General features: G+C 40.7%; 1 protein-coding gene and 1 pseudogene across 2 annotated transcripts in view; both read right to left on the reverse strand.

The window, feature by feature from the left end:
• Positions 1-27020, reverse strand: part of MTOR (mechanistic target of rapamycin kinase) — a 4577509-nt gene that overhangs the window by 1122206 nt on the left and 3428283 nt on the right. The window lies entirely within an intron of this gene.
• On the reverse strand, positions 10771-11750 carry LOC122794639 (annotated as a pseudogene).

Below are 27020 nucleotides of genomic sequence, written 5' to 3' on the forward strand. Positions count from 1 at the left end.
TCCTGTACTTCCTCATTCCACCAACAGATCTCTCCTTGTCCTCCTTCTTCTGTCCAGATGTCACACCAAGCACCTTTCTAGCAGTCTCCCTTACTAGTTCTGCTGTAATTACCCAGCTATTCGGTAACTCTCCACTGCCTCCAAGTGCCTGTCTTAACTCTTCCCTAAACTCCACTTCACAATCACCCTTTTTTTAACTTCCACCATTTAATCCTTGGCACAGCTTTCACACTCCTCCTCCTCTTCTTCTTGATCACCAACATCATCCTACAGACCACCATTCTATGCTGCTTAACTACACTTTCCCCTGCCACCACTTTACAGTCTCCAATCTCCTTTAGACTGGCCCTCCTACATAGGATATAATCCACCTGTGTGCATCTTCCTCCACTCTTGTACGTCACCCTATGCTCCTCCCTCTTCTTAAAATACTTATTCACCACAGCCATGTCCATCCTTTTCGCAAAATCCACAATCATCTGACCTTCTGCATTCCTCTCCTTAACACAATACCTACCCATCACTTCCTCATCCCCTCTGTTCACTTCACCAACATGCCCATTAAAGTCCGCTCCAATCACTAGTCTCTCACCCTTGGGTACACTCACCACAACTTCATCCAACTCACTCCAAAATTTCTCTTTCTCATCCATCGCACACCCAACTTGTGGAGCATATGCACTAACAACATTCATCATTACACCATCAATTTCGAGCTTCATAAACATCACTCTGTCAGACACTCTCTACACGTCTAAAACACTCTTGGGATATTGTTCCTTTAGTATAACCCCTACCCCATTTCTCCTGCCATCCACACCATGACAGAACAATTTGAACCCGTTTCCTAAACACCTGGCCTTACTTCCCTTCCATCTGGTCTCTTGCACTCACAATATATCAACCTTCCTTCTCTCCATCATATCAGCTAGTTCTCTTCCTATACCAGTCATACTGCCAACATTCAAAGTTCCTACCCTCACTGCTACACTCCTAACCTTCCTCCTCTCTTCCTGCCTTCGGGCAATGAATACTTTACAAATTTTAGGAACTGTTCCATGTGGAAAATGTATTGTTTGTCAATATGTTGTACAAAGTTTTCAATATATTAATGGAAAGAAATTTAATGTGTTATCTAATTTCTGCTGTACCACTGAATGCATTGTTTATGCATTAAAGTGTCCGTGTAACAAGTTTTACATAGAGGAAAGTAAAAGGGCTTTCAATCTCCGGTTGCGGGAACATGTGAGAGACATAAAGAAATGCAAGCTTGAAAGCCCTGTAGCTCAACATTTTTTAAAATGTCATAAGGGTGACCCCAGTGGTTTGCAGGGCACTATTTTAGAGAAATTTGATAAAAGTGATTATTTACATGTTAAAGAGAGGCTTCTATATAAAGAAGCCCTATGTATTTTAAAGTTTAGAACTTTAAATCCAGATGGCTTGAATGCCTATTGTAGTTGGAAAGTACTCATTTAATGAACTGATGCTATAATTAATTAATTTATTGATGTAATTGATTGTATATATAAGGGTGTATTGAGTATGATAATTTATTCCATTGAAGGCAGTGAATGCCGAGGTGCTAGAATGTATTAAATCTATTCTTTCTGGTGTGGACTGGACTGTCGTATTTAATTTTATTGCTTTGTTTTGCTGCTTTTTGCGTGTGTTGTTCACAATTATACATCACATATATTGTTATACATCATACAATCCAAGCAACAGTACATAAATGACACTGTTCCTGACATCTCTTAAACCTCAAGTCTCCTCCAAAACATTTTTCTGCAAGCAGTGTTCCCATAACTTCCATTTTTTATGTAATTTACTCCTATCTTTTCTAAAGATCCCACTCCCTGTTCTTTTATCTGGTTTAATATATTTGCTACTTCAAGTATAGCTGGTTTACACTTTGATTTCTATTTACTGGTAAATGCTTTTTTTGGCAGGCACCAGAATTAAACTCAACTCCGCCTTACTATGTCTAGCCAATTCAGATTCTGTACCCCAGCTAAAAAAAAAAGTCACTCCTTAGTTGCACTCATTTCCTCAACCAGAATTTCTGACAGAATACTCCGTAGGGAATTTTTGAAGTCTGCCAACTCATTACACTCCCAAACTATATGTTCCTCATTACCTCTTTCTTTCTCATTGCACCTCCAACATTTGCCATCTACCAAAAGAAAAATTCTTTGTTTTCTTGTGGTATAAAAGTAACTCATACAAATACTTCTTGGCAAAAATCCTAAATCTTCTATATTTTGTTACATATTTGGGACTCATATTCTGGTGGGAGCCTTCGCAACCACCTTCCACAATTACTGCCTTTGGCAGGTACATATGCACTTTCATGCAAGTGCAGATTCTGGAATAAGAAGCTCACCGCTCATGCAGTGCAGAGCTGGGCAAACCGTTATGTTGCATACTGCAGTGATGCTTTAGGCTGCCTCGCTCTCTGCAGGATGGGCAAGCTGACATCAGCCTCTCAATCACATCCTCCTCCAATGCCTATGCTGCTAATCGAACATTGGCCATCTGGGGAATAGTAAGAGTTTAATCTCTATTTTCCATGGGTCACCAATATAATGCCACTTTTAGCTTCCATTTGTCACTCAGTTTGAGATACCTCAGAGATTCCCAACAAAAAAGATCAGTACCACTTCACAGATTCCAAACAAAAAAATCAATGCCTCACAAAGGCTGACGTCTGGCCAGTAAACCAAAACTTTAAGTTACAAGGACAGTCTGTCGGTTGCCTATCCTCCACTCTGTGCTCAGGCTCTTATAGACGCCACAGTGGGGATCTATGTCTAGCATTTCAAGCAATTAAAGATCCAGTCCTCTCTGACCTGCCATTCCTTCTCAGAACAAATGGTTTCTCAAATACCCAGTTAAAGGAACTAAATCTTCATCTAGAATAAATAAGATGTGTTGACAGGATAGATTCATAATTTCTACTTTATGTCAAGCCTCACAGCAAGAGGTTCTCCGGTTCGATTCTTGGCTGGGGTGCCTTCTGTGCAGTCTGCATGTCCTCTCTGTGGTTGCGTGGGTTTCCTCCGGGTGCTCTGGTTTCCTCCCACATCCCAAAGACATGCAGTAGGTGGATTGGACACTCTAAATTGGCCCTAGGTGTGAGTGTGTACGTGTGTGTGCCTTCTGTGGAAGGTGGGGCGCCGAGCTGGCAACTAGACACTGTAAAGCTTCACTGCCAATCATGAGCGGACAGATGATCTGCTGTGGGACCCCTAACCGGGAAAAGCCGAAAGAAGAAGAAGTCAAGCAGAGAAATACTCTTGCCACATTCATGGTAAATCTAAATAACTGGATGGACAGCATCGAGTTCTCCCCTTGTCTATCTTCTGTGGCCTTCCTTGAGGCTGCAGGGAACTTTTGAATATGGTTTACTGGCTATACCCCAATGGTCTGCACACTGATGGCCTAGTACTTACCTATGTATGTATGCATTCATGTTTTGATTGTTGGACATTTCCTTGATTTTAGTCAATTTTCAGTGGAGGCTTGAGGAGAAATGCTCCAAAAGAATAATTTGCACATCATACAGACACAGCTATACAGTGTTTCAGTAAACAGGTGATGCTGTAAAACTTGAGATTGCAATAGCAAAGGGTTGCTTACAGTATGAAACATCATATGCCGGAATTCTCAACAAAAACATACCTAAACAAGAGAGACCTCAGAAGCAAAAACACACACCCACATCACAACCCACAGCACCAAGCATCACATATAGTACACACGTCTGTGTCTCACAGCCTCTAAGAACCAATCACAAACCCAACATACTAGTCATAGGAGAGACTATTGTGAGACACACAGATGTGCCCCTCACCAGGCTAGACAAAGAGAAAGTCACAGTAAGTTGCTTGTCAGGTACTAGAATCTGGCATATCACACACGCACTCAAGTTTCTTAACAGGTACTGTTATGACTCTGTCATAGTCCATGTTGGTGTGAATGTCAGATGGACCTCTCTGGACTATATGAAGAGAGACATGATTCAGCTCACTGAATGAGTGTCCCAGGCAGGTATGTCCCTAGCCATAAGCAGCATCCTACCATTACCCAGAATATTACCTCAACAGAAACAGAAAATGACTTGACTTTAACAATTGGCTTAGTTTCTGGTTTCATTCCAAGGGGATCCAGTACCTGACAGCCTGGGAGGACATGACTGACAGACCATGATGCTTTGCCAGAGATGGCCTTCATCTGTCTCCCCTGGGCTTTAGGCTTCTGGCAAAGGCTCTTGCCTCCCCCACAGTGCCTTTTTTAGGCAAAGTCATGAGCACAAAATTACCAACATGAAATGTTCTTATAAACAAAATTTAAAGGTCATACTGCTAAATTCAAGAAATCTTAGCATGAAACTGCACTCATTGCAAACATTCCTTGCCCTGGAGGATCTGATATTTGTGCAGTCACTGAAACTTGGTTCAAAGCTGGATTGAGCACCCCAACCTTACCAGATTACTCATCCTACCATACTTTCAGACCCCAAAAGGAGGGCTACAAAGCCAAAGGAGATGGAGTTTCAATATTTATCAAAGACATGCACACCTCCAGGCTGGTCAAACGGTATGAAGCACAGGAGACACTCCAAGTGCAGTTAACTGATGACAAAACACCTATTCAAATCATAGCTAGCTACAGACCCCCAGTCATGACTCAGGATGCCCACTTGAATCCATCAAGATTCAAACCTCTACCCTTGATCCTGGGTGACTTTAACTACCAACCATAGTGTGGAAAACCTATTCTAGCCCAAACATGAACACCCAGAGATTCCTCGACTTTGTCAATGTCAATCCACTGGATCAGTTGGTCGACACCCCTACAAGGGGTGAAAATATCCTGGACCTGGTCCTAACCAACATGAGTAGCCACTGTAGCACTCCTACAGTGTTCATCCTCCTTGGTAAGATCTGACCATAAAGCGATCACTTTTGAAGTCACCATCTCCCCTGACCTCCCCTCCTTATCAGGGTCAAACGAAAAAACTTTTCCAAAGCTGACTACAATCTCCTCAGAGGAGGTATAACCAGCTTCATAGCATTGCCCCTTCCATTAGAACTACCACTAATGTCCAGGCCTACACCAAAAAACTATACGAGCACCTACATAGCTGTATGGACTCAGCAATACCTGACCTGACCGGACCAAATCATCTTCCTCAAGGAAGAGTAAACCTGTCTGGTGGACAGCAGCAATAAACAAACTCTATAACAGATGGAAGAAACTGCTGTCCAGGGCCAAGAAGGACCAGGTGTCAAGTTCGAAATAATATCTCCTTTGTCTGAACAAGCAAATACGGTCACAGGTGAAATCCTCTAGGGGTACCAAGTCCAAATTGGCCACATCCACCAAGGACAATCACAAGGCCTTCTTCACATATGTCCGCAATCTCAAAGGCAACACCCAAATTTGCTCTGAACTGGTGGTCAATAACACCACATTCACAGATGCCATATATATATGGCCAAGCTACTGGCAGGCAGGTTCAGTAAAAACTTCACCTCCTGTCCCACCATCAGTAAACCAGGACATCCCCAGCACCTCCCCTCATCACCAGGAAGCAGGTCCTTAATGCCCTCTCAAAGGCAAAAAATACAGTCCACATGGGACCCAATAACATCCATGGCCGTATCCTACATGAACTCAGGTATGAGCTCTCATCTCCATTAGACACCCTATTCAACCAAAGCCTGAGCACCGGCATCATCACAGCTGCATGGAAGCTAGCCACTGTCATCCCTCTATACAAAGGTGGAGCGTCCACTGACCCAGGCAATTACAGACCCATCAGCCTAACTAGCCTGATCTGCAAGGCCATGGAATGCATTATCATTGACCTTATAAACAACCTCCAAACGCTTGACTCCACACAGTTTAGTTTTGTCAAAGGGAGATCATGCCCGTTAAACTTGGTCGACTTCTTCGAAACAGTTACCAAAGCCATGGACGAAGGGAAGATGGCACACACCGCCTACCTTGACCTAGCCAAAGCCTTTGACACTATTCCCCACTTGGGCCTAATAGATAAACTCTCCCAGCTAGGCATCAACCCGTATGTTACCAGATGGGTAGCTAACTGGCTTACTGAAGGAATCCACTCAGTCAAAGTAGGGGAAGCTACCTCTAGTAGTAGACCCATAACAAGCAGTGTACCCAAAGGATCAGTCTTGGGGCCTCTACTGTTTGGGATATACTTTTCTGAGGTGCAAGCCAAAACCAGTGCAAGCTGGGCGCTGTCTTAAATTCCTCTAGTGATGTGAACATCCTCCAAAAGGGCTTTACCTAAACTAATGACTGGTGCCAGAAGCATGGCCTCAAACTGAATACCAAGAAATGCATCATTATCCCCTTTGGGGAAAATGTCATCCCCACTAATTATCACATTAATAACAATGGACTAAGCATGCAATCAGTTGTGAGGGACTTGGGCACCCAGGTTGATAACAACCTGACTTTTGACCATCACATTACCTCCGTTGTACAGAAGGCTTTCTACATGGCCTACATCATAAGTAAGAGTATTTCATCCAGGAACAAGGAGGTTATGACATCCCTGTACTCCTCCCTTATCAGACCCATTATTGAGTACAATGCCCCCTTCTGTATGTACCCTGCCAAGCACATGCAGCAGTTGGAGAGACCAAAGAGGTCCCGGACCAGGAAAATCCAGGGTTTCAAACACCTGTCCTCTACAGATAAGCTAAAAGCCCTGTCCCTCTTCTCAATCTCATACAGACTGCTCAGAAGAGACCTGTGTCTAGCATACAAGGCCATTTCAGACCCAGCCTTGATGGAGTTGCTGCATATCTGTTAACACAAACTTCATTCGTGCAACCCACATGCAAGGCCTTAACATGGTCTGTGACATTAACAGAACCTGTTGGCGAGATAGATTTTTGTCCCAAAGACTCCCCCATCTGGAGGGTTGGGAGGGTGGCTTAATGGTTAAGGTGTTTGCCTTACAAACACAAGGTACAGGGTTTGAATCTCACAGGGGATAACTGGCTAGGCTTAAAATGGCTCGCAAGGGCAGTTAGCCTAGTACTAACCTATGAACAGCTACCTGTCCATGTTAAGCAAAGTATCTCTCTAGCCCTCTTTTAAGAGGAACCTGGACGACTGGATGGGAAACAAAAAATATATCCCTGGGATCCCACCTGTGTCCCTGCTGGAAAGGGGAAACAGGTGTTGACTGAGGGAAGATGGGCGAAATTCTTGGCTAGGCTTATAAGGGCCTCCAGGCCAATAGCCTAGTATCATCCTATGAACCTATGACTTCATATTCAGAAAAAGCATGCCAAAATAGAGGATATAAAAGTGCTCGGACATTAAAATAAGTACTGTTTTCTAGCAATATTACAGTTTGCAAAATGAAGAGTGACACATAACTGATAAACTAGCAACAGACAGAAATGTAAGCTTAGCAAGGCCTAGCATTTGGTAAATGAGACACTGTTGAAGTGGACTTAACTGATCCTTGACCCCTCTTCTCTCTACCTTGGGCAACACAATGTGGGTGTGCAAATAAAATAAAATGGACACTATCTAGTGAGACAGCTCTAAGATCTGGCATGGAAGCACGTTAGAGCTCAAAAAAGTTTTTTTCTTTTAAAAAAGAAACATCTTTATTAAATTTTCACATATGACATAAGCAATCATACATTTATATAAATGAAAACAAACCGTATTGACATAATTTTAGCTGCAAACATTATACATCACAAACCAGACTGACGTAATTTTAGCTGTAAACATGCATCACTTATCTATCCAGTCATTGTCAGTCAAACATTACATAGCTCATTCAGATCCTACCTTCATTTAATCCTTGTTCCTCCTCTGCATGTATTGTTCCCACAATTCCCATTTTTTTTTTTATGTAATTTGCTCCTACCCTTTTCTAAAGACCCCAATTCCAGTTGTTTTCTCTCTGTTACTATCTTCGCTACTTCTAGTAAAGTTGGTTTAAAGTTTGATTTCCATTTTCTAGTAACTGCTTTTTTGGAAGCCACCATAATTAGACTCAACAAGGCCTTACTATGTCTAGGCAATTCCGATTCTCTATCATGTCTCAAAAAAATTATTTCTTTAGTTACACCAATTTGTTCACCCAGTATCTCTGACAGAGCAATCTGCAGGGAATCTTCAAAGTCTGCCAACTCATTATACATCCAGAAAATATATTAACAGCTACCTCTTTCTTCCACAGCACACCTCCAACACTTGCTGTCTACCTGAGAAAAAATTCTTTGGAGTCTACTTGGGGTATAAAAATACCTATGTAAACAATTCCCAGCAAAGGTCCTACATCTTCTAGGCTGTGTTGCATAGTTATGAGACATACTTATATCCCTCCATTGTTTCTTTGTGAATTGATTATCAAATATCTCTTCTTGATCCTTTTTAACCTCCTCTGATTGATTCTTATAGTTACCATGCAATTTTTATATGTTCTGCTAATTACTCCTTTCCTAACAGCAACTTTTGTTCTAGAGTCTAGTAAAAACTCTACCAATGCTGGTGTTTCATTTAGGACTCCACCCATATTTCTTTCTCTTTGCCTGTACTCTTGATATCAATGTTTGATAGGGAAGGCAATCTGTAACCTGTTGTCCAAATAAGTTCTTGGTGCCTTCTCATTCTATTACCAAGCTTAAGTAAATAAAGAAGCTGCCGTTTCTCTCTTAATTTAAAACAGTACCCAAACTAATTCAGTAAAGAAGCTGCAATTTCTCCCTAATTGCATAAGTAAAGAAGCTGTTTCTCTTGCACGCACATGCACATATAAGTTTAGCCAAACGTAAGTACATAAAGAAGCTGCCGTTTCTCTCCAAGTTTAAAACAGTAAAAAGTTACATTACGCCTGCATAAGTAAAGATGCTGCTGTTTCTCTCGCACGCACATAAGTTTATATTTTTTTACCTGGAGAAGGAGCCAGTGTGCTGGGGAAGAAAGAAGTGCTGTGCAAACAGCAAACGCAGACTGGTCTGCAGAAGCCGACGTCATCGTGCATGCCCTGCACAATTTTGACGTCAGGAGTAAAAAAAAAATTCAAAAAACAGGAAATTAAAGGGGCCATGCAGAAATTTATGGCACCTCAATATTTTGCCCTCAAATTCGGTACAACTGAAAGGTATGGGAAGAACGGATATGGAATGCCACAAGTTCCAGAAGACTGAATCACAGTCCCAGGCTCCTCTAACCATTTTAATTTTTCTATTTCCTGGGCAAAAAAAAAAATGAAGCCCAGGGCAGTGGAACAGTCTTCAGCTAAAGCTCCTGTAGAAATTTAAACACTGTCAATTGCAAAGGTCTCCCACAATGATCCAAAATATAACAGAGAACCCACTCCACAACGATCCAAAATGCAATAGAGAACCCTCTGGACATCTGTACTTATTATACATGATTTACATGGTACTAGTTGCCAAAGGAGCTGTGCCTTTAGCCTGTTTGTCCTTTATAGCGCAGACGATCTGCTCACCTCAACTTTCACTATATTGTATCATCACAAAGTACTTTGCAAAACAGAAAAAATTCAAACAAGCAAATACTAAACACAATTAAGAAAAAAATATTGAAGTATCTACTAAATCAAATACACTGCTATATGACTGGCATATTCTTCAAGAAAATGCAATAAATTAAGAGCTAGGCATTCTAAGGTACCAGAGATTCTAACTCCTTATATTATAGCAGAACAGATCTTTTCCCATCATGATCTGACCTCCAGTATTACTTGTCAGCATATGGATCACTCAGATAGTTAAGCACTTTCTGTAACTCATGTGCCACTCGTGACTTTGTGGGAGCAGCAGAAGGATGCTGGGAGACTGGTAACAAGATGACAGTTATCTTATGCTTCCTCACTTCCACCCAAAAGAGGATAAGGAAACGTACTTTTATTCATTCTGTGATTTTTTTTTTTCCCATTGTTTTGGTTTCCTTAGGTTTGTGGTCCAATCCCAAAAAGAAGAGGTATAAAGGATGCCTACACTGTTTGGCAATTAACTGTTTAACCTACACTTTTTTTGAACAACGTTACAGCCTTCTATTGAGAATCCATGTTGGAAAATTGACAAAGTTACTTCATGGAAAAAATAAACTGAGTGCTGCTGCTATTCGGGCTCAAAATAAACAAACTCTTTGACAAGAGTGAAAGAACTCCATGTGTGTTTTCTAACAAGGATGACAACCAGGGTTGCCAGACTTCCCCTATCTGAGTGGGACTGTCCCAGGATCAGCAGCCCGATCCTGAGTCCCGCATTGCCGGTTAAAATACTGGCGAAACAGCCTCTGATTTTTTTTTTTTGACTGGCCCATATGCCTGTATATGAGCCAATCAAAAAACATGTAAAATGGAGCTACTTCGGTTTAATGTGGAACTGTATGATGTTCCGTACTGAACAGAAGAGGGTCCAATGTGCGATTTTTTGATTGTCTCGTATACCGGCATACAGGCCAATCAAAAATCACTAAACATGGAGCTACTTGTGTTTAATGTGGAACATCAGGCAGTTCTGCATTAAACAGAAGTAGCTCCGTTGTGTGATTTTTTGACTGGCTCGTATACGGGCTAATCAAAAATCAATAAACACGGAGCATAAAGTAAAAGCACATTATCACCTCCAGAAACAGTAACAATGATTTCCCCCAGCATTATATTTACAATATTTGAAATGCTGCTGTACATGTCTCAGCTGCAACGACTGTTCTTTTATGTAAGATAACTCAGTTCTCTTTTTGACGAGACTCGTACTTCCAGGCACCTGAGAAGTATCGCAGTCGAATAAACAGGAGATCTCTGCCCATCTGTAGCCAGCTTAAGAAGGGAACCAGTTTGGAACCATCAATTTCTGTACAGTTGACGGCAATTTCTGCCACTGGTATATTAAGATGCTGGACTATGTGGAGTAATTCTACATCAAATGCCCATCGATCGATATGAAGTAATGTGAACAACCTTAATGCAGCCTCTCTGGTAAAAAGCTTGAATCCACACTGAGTATCCCAAATACCCCGCACACACAGGAACCAAACCAGAAAGTGGAACCCATACATGAGAAAAGTTTGGAAGTAAGACCACTGAACAACTGATTCTTTCTCTAAATGAGCACAGGAACCACACAAGATGGCCATATTGTCTGGCTAGGGCTTCTGAAGGTCCTTGAGACCAGCTTCTAATTTTACAAGATCTGCAAACTTGGTGGCACCATCAACATCTGCCATTAGAATGTTCTTCCCTGTAGAACTTAAGACACCCATTCTGATAACACCACCTTTTCTGCGATTCTTCACCAGTGTGAGAACTCGTACCTTGTTGCTGCCAAACTGTTTGGAATACTTTTGTGCAACCTTAGTTGTTTGATCGGTACTGCCGTCATCAACTACAATAACTTCATAACTGAACGAACTGTGCTGCTTCTGTCTTTTCACCAAATATTTTAGTGCCTCGTCCATCATCACAAGTAAATGTGACTCTTCATTGTATGAAGGTTTAACAAGAGATAGCTCCTTGCTCGGAGGGTTATGTACTCTTGGAAAAAGTTATTTCTTTCCATTCTCATTTAAAAAAAAAAATTCTCCTCTTCATGGCGATGCAGAATTGGCATCACTGTAGCAGTAACATGTATAATAATTGAGAGCAGTAATAGGGATACTATTGCAAGTGCTGCTAAAGCCAGGACAAATTCACAGATACAACAGTCCATTTTTACATAATTCACTGATCGACTACTTTTCTAACAGGACAAGGGTGTAAAATTTCCAAACTGGAACAAAATTCAAATATGAAAAACTGCTGACAGCAGTTCTCAAGTGCTATAGCAATTGCATGACTGTACTATATAAAAACTTCCTGGGCGGTTGGTGCATTTTTTTTGGTCTTCACTTAGTGTGAAAGACCTTTTTATTTTTTTTTGTCACTACCTGGCCTATCAGAAATCTAGCAACCTTGATAACAACACATAAGATGATTGCCCATCCTATTCTACCATTAGTCATCTTCCCTGGCAGCTTGTTCTAATGAAATTCTGAAATTAGACCTTACTGCTGAGACTGCCTTGAAGTTGATCACTTCGGTAACACCCTTCTGGTTCTCTCAAGAGACTCTTCTCAATGATCTTTAGCTCCTGTGCTTGGTCAGCAAACCCCTTTGGTGCATAAACAGCTTCAACATACTTCAGCTAAGGGAAATAAGAATCTCAATACTTTTTTTTTAACCCATTCTCAAGCTTGGACTCGCATGCAATAAACATATTTGCTGACAAAGACATTAACATATATGTTCTTTTTTGCCACTGATTAACATAGAGACTCTCCTTGTTGGGTACTTGACTGGGTTTATCATCGCCATCAATCATCATTCAGCAACAATCTTAGAAATGTCCTGTTCAGGGACAACTTTACATCTATGCTTTTGCAAATTATAACATAATGCACCAGCTGCATAAGTAAAAGTCTCCCCTAATCTTTATGTTTGTCCAGTTCTACTGGACAGCACCTTTCTGCAAATTAAGACATAATCAAGAAGGTTTGGCACCCAGATAATTAATTAAGTGCTGTACAAGTATACACTTGGCCTGGGGGATCTGACAAGTGAGGGTAGAAATGAGTTGACAAATAGAGCTCACACATCCTGGGGAGGGGAAGATGAGTCAAGCAGGTTTCAAAGTTAGAACTTACGTGAGACAGTTATGTGTACAGCATACAGCATATGGGCCAAGCTTCATTCTTCAGATATCCAGCCTTAGGATATGACAGACACCAGCCACACTGAAATAAGCTTCACAATAAACACCCACAGAGAACAGTTATGAACACAGAGTTCCTACAAATTCACCCATTTCACTCTCAGTCCACAGCCTTTCAGTTTTGCCAACAATAACAAACTTTTTTATATTCGCAAACACATATACACAAAAAAGGTTTTCCAAGGGGGAAACAATACCCTTCTGGCACACTCAGAGCACAATTACTGTACGTTTTTAAAAATAACTTTGTTGTATTATATATTCATGACAAATATAGCTGAGCAGTATCCCTATGCTAAACAGAGATAAACAATATCTCTTTGCCAAAAGTTATAATCCAGCATTCTGTGCAATTACCCTTATAAGCATCAACAGACAACCAGCTACAAGCTTTTGAAATAGAATAATGAAACTGTTTATGTAACATTTTCTATCATACACTGAAAAAGTAATTATACAGATCTATTCTTGCACAAGAAAATGGAAAAAAATTTTGAACGGACAAATTGCATAATAAAACGTCTTAAGTGGCTGGTTTGACCCATAGCAGAAAATGAAGATAACTGCTATCAACTACTGACTTTCAAAACTATTTAGTGGCTGAAAAAGACAAGCCACCACCTCACAGCTAAGTTACTTTAATGACTATAAATTTCTAACTGCATATACGATTAGTGTATCTTTTGACATGTAATAATGTGTGTGTTTGTGAGAGAGAGAAAAACAGGCACTTTTACTTTATAAAGCTTCTGCAAACAAAAACAGTTATTGAGAATACCCTGTCACATACCAAACATTTTACACTAATTTACTGAAAAGTAAAACAGCTGCAATTATTGTACTTGACATTTTAGCTGCATCTTTACCAGAATAACTACAGGTTATACCGTTTTTTTCACAATTTATGCCTTTATTTCATATTTACTGGAAAAACAATAGCAGTTATCATACTCCTCTCTTTAAATCTCAGGCAAGTTTTTCTCCCCTACATCCCAAAGAACCACAGAATGATAAATATTCATTATATTAGTTACACCACCTATACCTTAGGACAGTCTTGTTGCAGGATTGTAAACCCAAACTCCATCTAAGAGGATTACTGTTTTGTCCACTGAACCTGTTTAAACATTTGAAGGGACTACTATCTGTATCCACTGTGAATTTTCAATTATACAGGTATGGCTGAAGCTTTCAATCTAAGACAAATTATTCCAAAAAATTCCTTACCCACATTTGCATAGGATTCCTCTCTTGGCTGAGGTCTACAACTGAGATAATATTACTGATGTTCCTCACCCTATGAAGTGACTTAGCCAAGTACAGCCCTAAGACTATGGTCTGAAGCGTCTACCTGAACAATAAATTCTTGACTGTAGTTCAAACTAATGAGCATGGAAGGAACAATCAAGGTCTACCTGAGATTTTGGAATGCCTTCTTGCAAGCCAGTGTTAAAATTCCCTGTCTGGTCTGCTTGATGGGTAAGCTCTGCAAAAGGAATGGCTACTGCGTTTTAGTGTGGGCAAGCTACCACTAAAGCACACTGTCTCAAAGAATACCCTCACCTACTTTTTGGTAACAAGGGTAGGTCATGACTGAATAGCCTCCACCTCGTCAGGCTCTGGACACATTTTGCTATCACCCATCTGATGACCATTATAAGACATTTCTGCTATTCCACCTGTCACTTATTTGACTTTATAGTGAGCCCTGCCTATTTTAGTTTGCTTACCACCTTCTAATATGTTGAATATGTTCCTCCCAAGATTGAATTTACCTTTCAACAGCTTGTACATAAGCAAAAACATTATTGTTTTATTAATATTTAACTATACAACAGAACTAGTCAAATGATAACTTTCAGTCACAATGTCTGCCAAGAGGCAAAGAGCCATGACAGTACAGTTAATTGAAACAAATCTTGACACTACAGTTACGAGAAGCAAATCCACTTCAGCGTTACGGAATACGTAAGATTATCACTTTTTATGTAATCATAACAGTGTACTATGGGAAAAAATTATTGCGTCAATTTATATAAAGTTTATGTACCAAAACATTTGGTTGCACAGGAATGTTTGCATAATATAAAATATGCAAACAGTTGTTAAATAATTAGATAATATGTAAAGGTTACACATAACAGTTGCTAAATAATTAGGTACAGGTTTTAACTTGGGTATTCCTTTTGACGTTTTAAGCTTTGACAATTCTTTACAATTCCCAATTTCAGCAGGAAACGCATTCCAAAGTGTAGAGGCAATTCTGGAAAATGTTTTCTCAGCTACTGAAAGATGAAAGAAAGGTCCTTTATAAGAGGGCTTCTTAGCTACAGAGAGCATATTAGGTTCTTTTGTATTTAACTTAATTACAAGTAGCAGCCAACAGACCTCACTGAGAAGTCTAAAGGTTTGAGTTATCAAGATGAAAGACAGCCTTTTGTATAATTAAACAATGATGCTTCCTATTGTGTTCTAAATGACTAAACCATAAGATTTTTATCTTCTGTGGTCTGCAACAACTCAGCATTTTGTGAAGATTTTAATGTTATAGTTGATACAGCATATTCAAGTGTGAAATAAACACTATTAGAAGCAAATGCCTTTCTTACCATAGGTGTGAAAACGTGATAATTTGTCACAGTACATAACTCTGAACTAGGACTTACCCATTAGTTTGTTCAATATGCTTTGCTAATGAGAGCCTGAGATCTAACACAATTCTCATGTATTTATGTTTTATACAGCTGGTAAAGGATTTCCAGTAGGATCCTGTAGTTTTTGTGGGGAAATGAGCCTTTGCGTACTACCAAAATAAATTACAGTTATCTTTGCAGTGCTGATATTAAGTTAGTTAGCTTCTAACTAATTTCACAAATGACTGAATTATAGCTGCACTCAGTTAGAGCGTCTTCTGTGTGGCGACATGCGTGAATGGGTGTTCCTTCGTTGAAGGTTGTGCATCAGGCCCGGCAAGTCGGCATGTAAAAATCTACTGCCAGTCATTAGCGGTAACCAGGAAAAGCCGAAAGACACAACAACAACTGAATTATAGCTACAGAGATTTTTTGAAGTCCTTTTGGAAAGCTGTTTGCATTTATTAGTACAATATCATCTGCAATGTATACAGCTGATGTTTGGAATATTTCAGGACAGATCATTACTAAACAAGGAAAACAAAAGAGCCCCAATTTCGTAATTCAAAGTTCCTATGCATTTATATTTAGTGATTAGGTTTGGTTTTAAACACACCAATACCACCTGAGCACAGAGGTTCACAGAAACTACAAGGTGCTAACATGTTTATTATTATATTGTGATAGACTGTTTCAAAGGTCTTTTTTAAGTCAATAAAAGTTGGACCAAACATGAGGCCTTTGTTTGTGCTATATGAGGAGTTGGTCAGTCAGAGAAAGTATAGTTGTGTAAAATCATACCATAATAGTAGATGTCCTTCCCTTATCTGCTGCAGTATTCATTACACTAGGAATCATCTGCCAAGGGTAGCTTGACGTCTGGCCAGTAAACCACAGCCTTAGGTTATATTAGGGACATTGTACGTCACACGTATGCTCCCCTCTCATGGCGTAGGGCATAAAGGTGATGCACAACTGCATCTTCCTCAGAAATTAAAAGCCCCAGGAGGAACAACAGTCCAAGGAGTATAAAAAGGAATATGTGCATCCAGAAGGAAAAAGAAAAAAGGCAAGGATGGAGGGAGTGAATCCTGCAACAGTGAAGGAAAGGACATCTAGTCTTATGGTAAGATTTTACACAACTGTACTATGTCCTTTTGTATTAGTGTTGCAGTATTCATTACTAAAGTGAGAGTACAGTACCTCAAGAGGAAACATGGGAGGAGTAAAGGTCCAGGGGAGCCCTCATGAAAGCCATGCAGAATAACCCTGGCAAACCTGGCTCTAGCCCTGGAAACCACATCCAGTGTATAATGTTTGGTAACAGATATGCACAGAAGTCCAAGTATCTGCCTCACGAATGGAGTGGGGTATCCAATCCTTTGGAAAAAGTACTACAAGAATAAGCCATAATGGAAGAACAGAGGCCTTTCCCATGAAAAGAATAATAAAAGGAAATGGCCTTAGAGATCCAGGAAGAAATGGTTTGCTAAGTAACAGATAAACCTAAAGACCTAGGATGAAAAGAAACAAAAAAAAAGTTTCTTATATTTATGAATGGCTTTAGTTTTATCTAATAAGAGACAACTTATTAACCACCTTGGGCATAAATGAAGGATTAGTAAAGAGAAACATCCTGTCCCTATGAAAAACTAAAAAAAGGAGGTACAGCCATAACAGTCTGAAGCTCAGACACCCTTCAAGCTGAAGTAAGGGCCAAAAGAGGAACAGTCTTCCAAGTACAATGCTGTAAGGAAGCTGAAGTTGCAGGCTCAAAAGGAGCCAGAGTCAATTTTTCTAGAACAAAATTAAGGTCCCAGGAAAGAGGAACACATTTCTTGGGAGGCCTAATATGAAGGATGCCTTTAAGGAATTGTTTGACCTCAAATCTAGAAGCCAAAGGAGGAGTTACAGGCAGACGAGCAGAAATAGCTAAAAGGTGGGCTTTAACTGAAGAGTATGCGAACCCAGCATTGAGCAATTTATACAAAAAAGACAGAATCAAAGGAACTTCCACAGAAAGTGGGTCCACATTACGAGCAAGGCACCAAACAGAAAATCTCTTCCATTTGGATAAATAAGATTTTCTGGTAGTGGTCTCCTGCAGAACCAGAAGCACACCCTCAGAAAAAAGGTGCCTAAAAGGGATTAAAACCCTATCACCCAGTGTCAGTTGAATAGTGGACAACTGGGGATGGATGAGAGACCCCTCGTCTTGTGTGACTTGGTCCACCCTGGGATGTAAATTGTGGTGACTGCCCTTGGATAAATGCAGAAGAAGAGGTAACCAATGCTGTCTGGGACAAGAGAGAGTCACCAACAAGATTCTGGGAGAGTCTTGTACTATCTTGAACAGGATCCTCTGTATGACAGGAAAGGGGAGAAGGCATAAAAATCCCTTTCCAAGAGGAAGAGAGGGTGCCCACCTTCCAAGCCAGGGGACATGAAACTCTGGTTCAAAAGACAGGAAGTTGTACGTTTAGAAGTGAGGCAAAAAGATCTACCTGACAAGTATGCCACTAGTGGACAATGCCCTGAAACACATCTCTATGAAGCATCCATTTGTGAGTCTGTGTTATGGGCCTGTTCAGAGAGGCTGCCGCAATGTTTGTGCTGAAGGAATATAAACAACCTGAAGAGTTAACTGATACTGGGTGGCCAGATCTCAAACATGAAGAGCTAGTCTGGACAAAGGGTAAGACCGTGTCCTCCCTTGCTTGTTGATATACCACATCACTGTGGTATTGTCGGTAACGATTTTGAGGGGCCCCTGGAAGGAACAGAGAATGGAAGGTCTGAAGGGCCAGAAGAAGAGCTTTCATCTCTTTGATGTTTATACAGTCTTTCTTCTGAAAAAAGGACCAAAGGCCCTAAGCCTTCAGAGGGGCAAAAGAAGCTCCCCTATCTCAGGTCTGGGGCACCGAAAACAGTTCCTGAGAGGGGACTAGAGGGCAAAAAGGAAGCCCTGGGTTGAGAGGCAGGTTGTGAATCCACTACTGAAGCTTCAGCTTGAGGCATGGAAGAAGACGAAATGGAAAGTCCAAAGAATGAGAATGTTGACGTCTGACTTGGCCGATGGCGCAAAGGGGCTTTGAGGTAAACTTTGCAGTAAAAGTGTTAGATCCTAAGATGCAGTAGGGGTTTTTAAACAGAGGCCTAAGCAAAAAGGTACCTTTACGGAATGCTTTACATAATTTGGATAAAGCCAAAGAATTTGTTTTGTCCCCAGTATTACAATTCGAGATGGCTAACTGGATTTGATGGTAGAAAAAACTCTCTCTCTCTCGAAAAATACATGCTAGAAAATCCAAGACAGCAGGAATAGAAGCATTAAAGGGATCCAAATTTCTTTGATGGGCCCAACAGGAAAACCATTTCCATTTACTCTTGTAAATCTTCCTGGTGGAGGCTTTTTGGGATGACAGCAATATCTGGTGAACCAATGAGGAAAGCCTGAGCTGTACAACTTCTACAGGAAATAGAGAAACCATGCGGTTAATTTGAGGCCTACATGTCTGGATGCACCATCCCTGTGGGATGAGAGATCAGAACTGGACTGGGGGTCCAACATGGACATAGAAGAGACCAAAGGAAGGGAAACCACACCTAACAAAGTCAAAAAGGGACAATGAGGATAACCTTGCTCTTCAACCGAAGTGCTTTCTGAAAAAATTGGGGATTAAAGGTATGTGTGGGTAACTGTAAAGGAGAATGGAGGGCAAAGCATCTCTTAGTGACTTCCCCAGAGGGGGGATCAGGGCAAAGAAAATGCTGCACTTGTTGTGAGGCAAGGCCACAGATCACAGCAAGGTTGACCTCATCAGAAGAAAATCCTCTCTGCCACTAAATGATTGACAGACTACTCATGGCAATTGTATGGGAAACAGGAAACCCATCCCTAGTTTGGCACCTATGTCTCTAATAGATACAGGCAGCTTGTTAACAGTTTATCTCCCAGGTCCCTGCTTGTAAATGTTTAATTTCCATATATATATAGACTTAAAAAGGCCCTTGTGGTCATTAGCCTAGTAATCACCTGTGAACTTATGTGAGGCAAAAGAACAGACCTGCTGAGTTTGTCCACTAGTATGTTGGATTTCCCCGGGATGTGCATTGCCATAAGAAATCAATTGGAAAGAGATCGCCCACTGCCACACTCTCATTGCGTCTCAACAAAGGGGGTAAGGATCAGGCTCCCCAGTTTGTTGATGTACCAAACCACAGATTTGTTGCCTGTTTGGAAAGCAATAGTCTCCAGAGGGAGGGAGTCCTGAAAGGCCTGCAACACTAGGAGGGCCGCTCTCATCTCCAGAAAAATGATGTACAGATTGGTCTCTTCTGGGGACCATGTACCTTGGACTGTCTGTCCCAAGAAATAACACCCCCCCATTTGGGAGGTGTCCGTGGTCACTGTGGCTATGGGGGGTGGAAAGATAAAGGGATATCCCTGACAAACTTCACTGGACTCTACCCACCAAAGCAGGCAATGTCTGTAACCCTGGGAGACCTTTATCAGTAAGGACAGTGGATATCGAAGAATCAACCACTGAAGAGCTGGAGTCCATTGAAAAACACGCATATAAAAACGAACCATCAGGACCAAGCTTACAGCAGTCGCCATAGACCCAAAAGCTTGAAGGACCACTCATGCTGGGGAAGAGGGATGAGAAAGAATCTGTGTCACTTGACAGCTTATAGAATGCACTCTCCTTTAAGGAAGGAAAGCTAGCTTACTGGTGGCGTCCAGGCAGGGGCCTACAAACTCCAAGATTTGGACAGGAAGTAAATGAGACTTGGCATAGTTAACTGTAATGCCTAAAGAGTGGAAAAGTTGTAGCAGGTAGTCCCCTAGCTTCTTCAAGGAGATGCCAGGTTGGAGTGGTAAGGATCTAGTCGTCTAGGTATGGCAACACTTTGTATAACTATATGTATAGCTCAGGTGAGCTGCTACCACTGCCATACACTTGGCAAACACCCTGGGGGCTGTGGTGAAACCAAAGGGCAGGGCACTGAACTGACAATGATTGGCACCCAGCCGAAAGCGCAGATATCTTAGGGAGCATCTGTTCATTTTGATGTGTTGGTATGCATCCTGAAGAATGACACAGCACACCCAATCATCTTTTTGTAGGAATGGCAGAATGAACTGAACCGTGACCATCTAGAACTAGGAGTCCTTTACAAACCGAGTCAGTGTGCTGAGATCTAGACTTGGTCTCCTGTCTTCTTTGTCACTAAAAAGAACCTTAAGTAAGTTCCAAATCCTCTCTGCTCTCGTGGAACCTCTTGGATGACAATTTTGTACAGAAGCTTTTGAATTTCTAAGGCTGCTAATTCTGGCTGACTGAGTGGAACATTGGAGAGTCTTTTCTTTTTGATTTGCAAAAAGGGAACGAAAGAGTCTCTGGATATAATCTTTTGCACCCACGTGTCGGCTGTGATTGATACACAGGCTTCTGGGTGCACAGATAAATGCCCCCCCAAATGCCTCTAGAGCACAGCAATCAGGCAACCCTTCGAGAGTGCTGGAAGGCTTTATCTGAGAAGGAATCTCAAAACCCATGGTTTTGTGAGCCTCTTCTGCCATGAGGGTGGCGTCTTCCATTGGAACCCCCCTGCCTCTGGGGAAGTTTCCCTCCATGAGTCTTGGAATGGACCTTGAGAGTTACGGAACCACTTCTTTCTAGCTCTGTGCTAATTCTTGGAAAGGGATCTCTGCGGCATAGAAAAATGTATTCTCACTGTGTACAATGTCTTCCCATCTTGCTCATTGCAGGACAGCTTCTCTCTGCAATCTAGTGAAGTGTGCCAAATAATTCAACGACCATAATGCAAAGGTCACTGAGGCGTAAATCCCCTTTCCAAATCTGTCCAATGGCTTGGATTCTCTATTAGGAGGATGGACAAATGCTCAGGTAGCTCTTTTTTAAATGGCCGCTGCTACTACCATGGCATCTACCAGCATCCCCTTACTCCAGTGACCTGTCTTTGGGAGGGGCAAGAAATTTGTCAGAATGACACAGAATGGGCCATATGGTATCTGGTTCCTTACATACCCGATGAGACACTGGAACTATGAGATAATCAGCTGAGGGAGTAACCCAGGATGTAGATGAGCCAGACCTGAAGGCTTCCAGAAACACTGTCTCCTCCTGGGAACGGGGGATTGCAAGACCATCCACCCTCCAAAGGAGACATCTTCTGGTGGAGACATGGGACCCTTCCCCTTCATCAAAGTCGGGGTCTTCAGTGGGAGATTCCTAAGGTGAATCTATGTGCTTCCCTTTGTAGAATCTCTTCTGGGGGACCTCCTTAGTGGGATGACCTGGAGAGGTGTCAGAAGATACAGAAAGTTCCTGAAAAGGAGCTGTCTGGATGCTCAAATAAACTGGCTGTCCCTGACGGATAGGTTGATGAGGCTCTGAACTCAGACCTGATGGTGGCAGAGGGGTAGGATACAAAGAAAGAAGAGCAGATAGGCCTCTTGGATGACAGAATGCCCTCTCCACCACACTGAAGGCAGAAGGCCCAGGAGAAACTGTGGTGGGCTGCACCAGAGCCAAAGTCCCTAGTGCTGCAGAGCTCTGACCCTGCTCAGGCTCCTGTCATGAGGAAGGAGTTGGACCCAAGTTGTCCGGCGCCATACCATCGAGCAGAAATGACAGCTCTGACAACCATGGAGTAGACTCCAGCCCCCCCCCCCATCTCCCCCCAGAATTCAATACCGAAGCTTCAGCTCCGAACTCAGACCTGATGGTTGCAGAGTAGGATCCAAAGAAAGAAGAGTAGATCAGCCTCACGGATGAGAGAAAGCCCTCTCCACCACCTTGAAGGCAGAAGACTTGGGGGAAGCCGTGGTGGGCTGCAGCAGAGCCAAAGTCCTCAGCACTGCAGAGCCCTGCCCCTGCCCAGGCTCCTGTTGTGAGAATGGAGTTGGACCAGAATTGTCCAATGCTGAAGCGCTGAGGGGAGGAAACGTCTCTGACAACTTCGGAGTCAACCCAGACCCCCCCCAGATCCAGCACTGAAGCTTTGGCTCCAAGACTCATACTGTCCTACGGGAATCACTGCCAAACGAGTCAGGGACATAGTCGGAGACAAATACCAAGTTGTCTTTAGATCTGACACATCGATTCTCAGAACTGTCAAAGCCAAAGGCTCTGAAACAGTTGGACAGATCAAAGATGGAGAATAAGTGTATTAGAGGCAGGTCCAAGGCTCATGGATCTGTTGGGCGAAGGAGCCAATAACACACTCATCTGAGCGAATGAGCGTAAGACCATTTTTTTATGTTCCTTTGACTCTGAGGAAGACTTTTGTTTCTTGATGGGGGGTTGAGCCCCTGAAACAGAACCAGCTGATGAAATAGCAGAAGAGGGAAGCAACCCTTTTAAAACTAACTAGCTGCATTGATCACTCCACTGGAGCAAGAAGTGCCAAGGTGGGCCAGTCCTAAACAGTACACATGCTACCTGTGGACATCAAAATTAGGTATCTTGTGCCCACAAGTGCACTTTTTAAAACTTGCAGGTATTTCAGCCACAATAGGAAAACAACAGAAAGAGATGTATACATAAATATATATTTTCTTACATTTTTAGAAAGAGAAAGGGGTTACCAACAATGGTAACTAAGAAATACCCTATGAGAGGGCAGGAAGATAACAAAGGAGGGAAGAAGTACCAATGATGGTATTAGAGCTATCCAAGAAGAAGAGTTAAAAAGAGGAAGTAGCGACTAACATTAGCAATCTGAAAACTCTGAAAGAAAGGGTGTGAGAGAAACAGACAGCATATCTTAGAGACATCTGGAATTAAAAGAAATAAAAGGGGTGAAGATAATTCAACATTAGGCACTTACAAGTGTAATAAGTGCAAATACTGTAGACTCCTAAGTGACTCTTCTAATGTGTTCATTAACGAAGAAGAACAGATCTGGACAGATGGATGTTTTGACTGTAATTCTAGCGGAGTTGTATACATAGCAACATGTGAAACCTGCAACAGTTATTATGCAGGCAAAAGTATCAGAAAACTGTTGAAAAGAATTTATGAATGTACAATGGAAATTAAAAAAGGAGGCTTAAGCAATTCTTTAGCAAAACATTCAGGAACATACAAAAATTTTAATAATTTCAAGTTTTTTGTCATTGATCATGTCACTACAAAAGAATTTATGGGAAATTATAATATGCATCTAGAGGGTAAGGAAGTAGAATGGCAGATAAGGTTTTCTGCAGATAAAAACATGAACTTAACGACCATATCAATATAAAATGCTTCCTTATGGCTCAGAGATTATAAAATATATATAGGAAAAGATATGCAAATATTTAACAATTATATATTTCTTATAAATATATTTTAATATGGTAAATTAATATTGATTTGTGATTCAACTGTACATTAGTTTAGAAATGTAGGGGCCTTTAAATTTTGTAGAATTACATATTTTTAAATGTTCTATTAGAAGTTTTTTTTAAATGGACGATACAAATCATGTGATATTACTGTTTAGTATTTAAGTGGTGAAATAGAAAATTACAAGTTGTTCTGAAATAGTTCTATGTATTAAGAAAACGAAAGAGCTTAAAAATCATTGTGTCCACTCCTTACCATATTCCACATCAAGAAAATTTATTTTGTTTAAGTTGGGTGTTTTTCTACATTCTGTTTGCACAGTGTTTTGGGCTTTAATCAACTCTGAGATTGCTCTACAGTGGGTAAAGGGCACATTTCCCAATCCCCACTGTGTACAATCTTGCACAGACTTAATACTGGCAGAAGCAATCAAATGTGTTTTGTTAATTTCTGCTGGTGTAAAAAAGAAAAAAAATCAACATTACGGATATTCAGTTTTCATAAAGGGGTAAGAATTAATGCCCACGAGCCCATATATAACCATGAACTTGACTGCTAAAGAGCAGTCTGGTACTTACCTACGATATTAACTGTTAGATTTTAATGTTGTGAGAATCCACAATAAACTCAACACACATCCAAAGAAGACTGATCGACTCTGTCTGAATTCTCCCAGATTCTACAACCTTTTCCACTAACATGGGGGGTTCTTTGCCTTTTCTACCCTCTTTAATTAAATTAGCAACATTCTGAACTTTATCCAAGTGATAACCTATTACTACAAGCATCTGACATAATTACTGTAACTTACACTCAAATTCATCATGTTTACATTTGAGTCTACCACTTACTCTGATAACCTGAATCCATTCATCCCTTATTAGGCCCATGACTGAATATAATACATTCTCTGGCCTGCATCTTCCTAGGCAGCTAAACCAGCTTGAGAGACCTCAGCATTTTCTCACAAAAAAGTGCTCAGGTATCTGTTCCCTTAGCTACTTGGGTCATGGATCAAAAGGGATACGAGAAAAAGTTAACTTAATGGGGGACACTGCAAGTCTCCCACAGTAATGGGTGATGTGACTAAGCTTCTCAATGGTCTCCTTTGATGGTAAGCTCACAAACCCATGAACTTGACTGTTGAAATGAGCAGAACATTAACCAATCTGATGAAAGACACTGGAAGAACGTTCATAATACAATATCAATAAGCTTACAGCAGCCTATAATAACATTGCCAGATTTGCCACTGCCTCCCCATATACAACACATCACTGCCAGAATCTCCGCTACCTAGGATGGCTAGAACTACCCCACCTAATTCAATACTATCAGCTCTCCATAGCCCAAAAAGCCCTTCACCACCCTGAAAATACACCTATGCTCTCCACCCTTATAAAACTCTACAACAACCTAAAAAAACCTTTGCTCATCTAACAAAACACTGATTCAAACTTCTCTATCAAAAAACACAGCAGGTGACTCTATATTTTCCAACTCAGTTGGTAAGTTATGGAATCAACTTCCCCCTGACCTAAAAGCCCAAACATCCATCACACTGTTTAAAACTAAACTAAAACACTATCTAACCAATCACTGGCTATGCTCATGCAACAACCCAAGCTGATCTTTACAACTCCTCACACAAACTGCATCCTTTACACTTCTCTCAGGTCTATTTTTCTTTCTTTTTCAGTGTTCATTTCTACTATAAATGCTGTCTCTTATCTATCAACTATACTCTTCTCTACATTCTATTACTAACTTTCTTATTTTCTACTAGAAATACTATCAATTATCTATCAACTATACTCTTCTCTACTTCCTATTGAAAACTTTTAACAAACTCCTTAATCTCTGCTGTATCATACTACACATTCCAGTATTTCTGTATCAGCTATATCACCTATTACCTTACTTTCTCATATTGTGGCTTAATGTCTTGAGTATTTTTGTGCTTGAAATACCCTATGTTTTTGTGTAATATACTTATTGTGCTTGTAATAACTTATGTACTGTGTTTATATTTTTTACCATGTATTAGATAGCGGAGCTTTTCTCCTCGGGCCTCCACTGAAAATGGACATGTATCCAGTTGGACTAGCCCGGTTAACAAATGTAAAACAAATAAATAAATAAAATAAACGCTGATAAGAGAGGTGTCATTCTCTTCATGGGCAGTAACTTGTATTATTAAGTATGTTTTAAATGTTATCAGAAGATAGTGTTTTTATGGAGGTTTCTAGAACTAAAGCTAAAAATGCATATAAAGACACTGATGCTGAACTTCATGAATTACTAACGAAAGGCATCATTTCTAATAATATAATGCATATTGTATTAAATGCAGTTTGCACTTGTGTGTACTGGTGTATGCTGTATGTACTTCCATTGGGAATGGGCTGAACCTGTCCTACCAGTACTCTCGCCTTTCTTTTTTTTTTTTTTGTCTGCCACAGGTGTCTCTTCTGGTCTGTAATGGCTATGCTTGTGCACACTGATTCAGCTGAGTTAACATCGACACAGTACCAATACACAGTAGGTTATAAAAGTATGTTTCTTCCTCCCTTACTCATGAAGGGATCCAGCATTTTTATTCAATGTTAAATTTTGCTGTTGAGAAAAGCTTTTCTGAGTTTAAAACCACTATTTACAACTTAACAAAAGATGAGTGGAAAATGTTGATTGCACTGAGTGTCAGAAACTACTTTATTTTTAAACCTGCGGACAAGGGCAATAAGTTAGTAATTATGGATTATGCTCAATATCTAAATATGTGTAATGAACACCTGAATGATGTTAATACGTATGAAAAGATGGAAACTGAAGCCTATACAACAGCCTTAGATGAATATGGTGAATTAATGAGAAAAGGATATAGGTTAGGTTATTTTTCTCTTGAGGACATTAAGAAAAAGTTTGGTACGGAGGGTTGTAGGATGGCCCACTTCTATTGTCTTCCAAAAATTCACAATTCTTTAACTAATACCCGTGGTCGACCAATGGTTTCTGTCGAGAATACTTTTTATGTAAAATAGGACAGTTTTTACATTACTTTCTTCTAACCAAAGTACAATTATTACCTGCATACATAAAAGATGTACTTGATTTTTGGAAAAAAATTGAGGCTGTTGAATGGAGTGAAAATATGTACTGGATAATTATTCATGTGAAAAGCCTCTATACCATTAATCATAACTTTGGTTTAGAAGCTGTTAAGATTATTTTTAGGG

The sequence above is a fragment of the Protopterus annectens genome, chromosome 2.part1 (assembly GCF_019279795.1).
Source record: "Protopterus annectens isolate FY-2018-M chromosome 2.part1, PAN1.0, whole genome shotgun sequence".
NCBI lineage: Eukaryota > Metazoa > Chordata > Ceratodontiformes > Protopteridae > Protopterus > Protopterus annectens.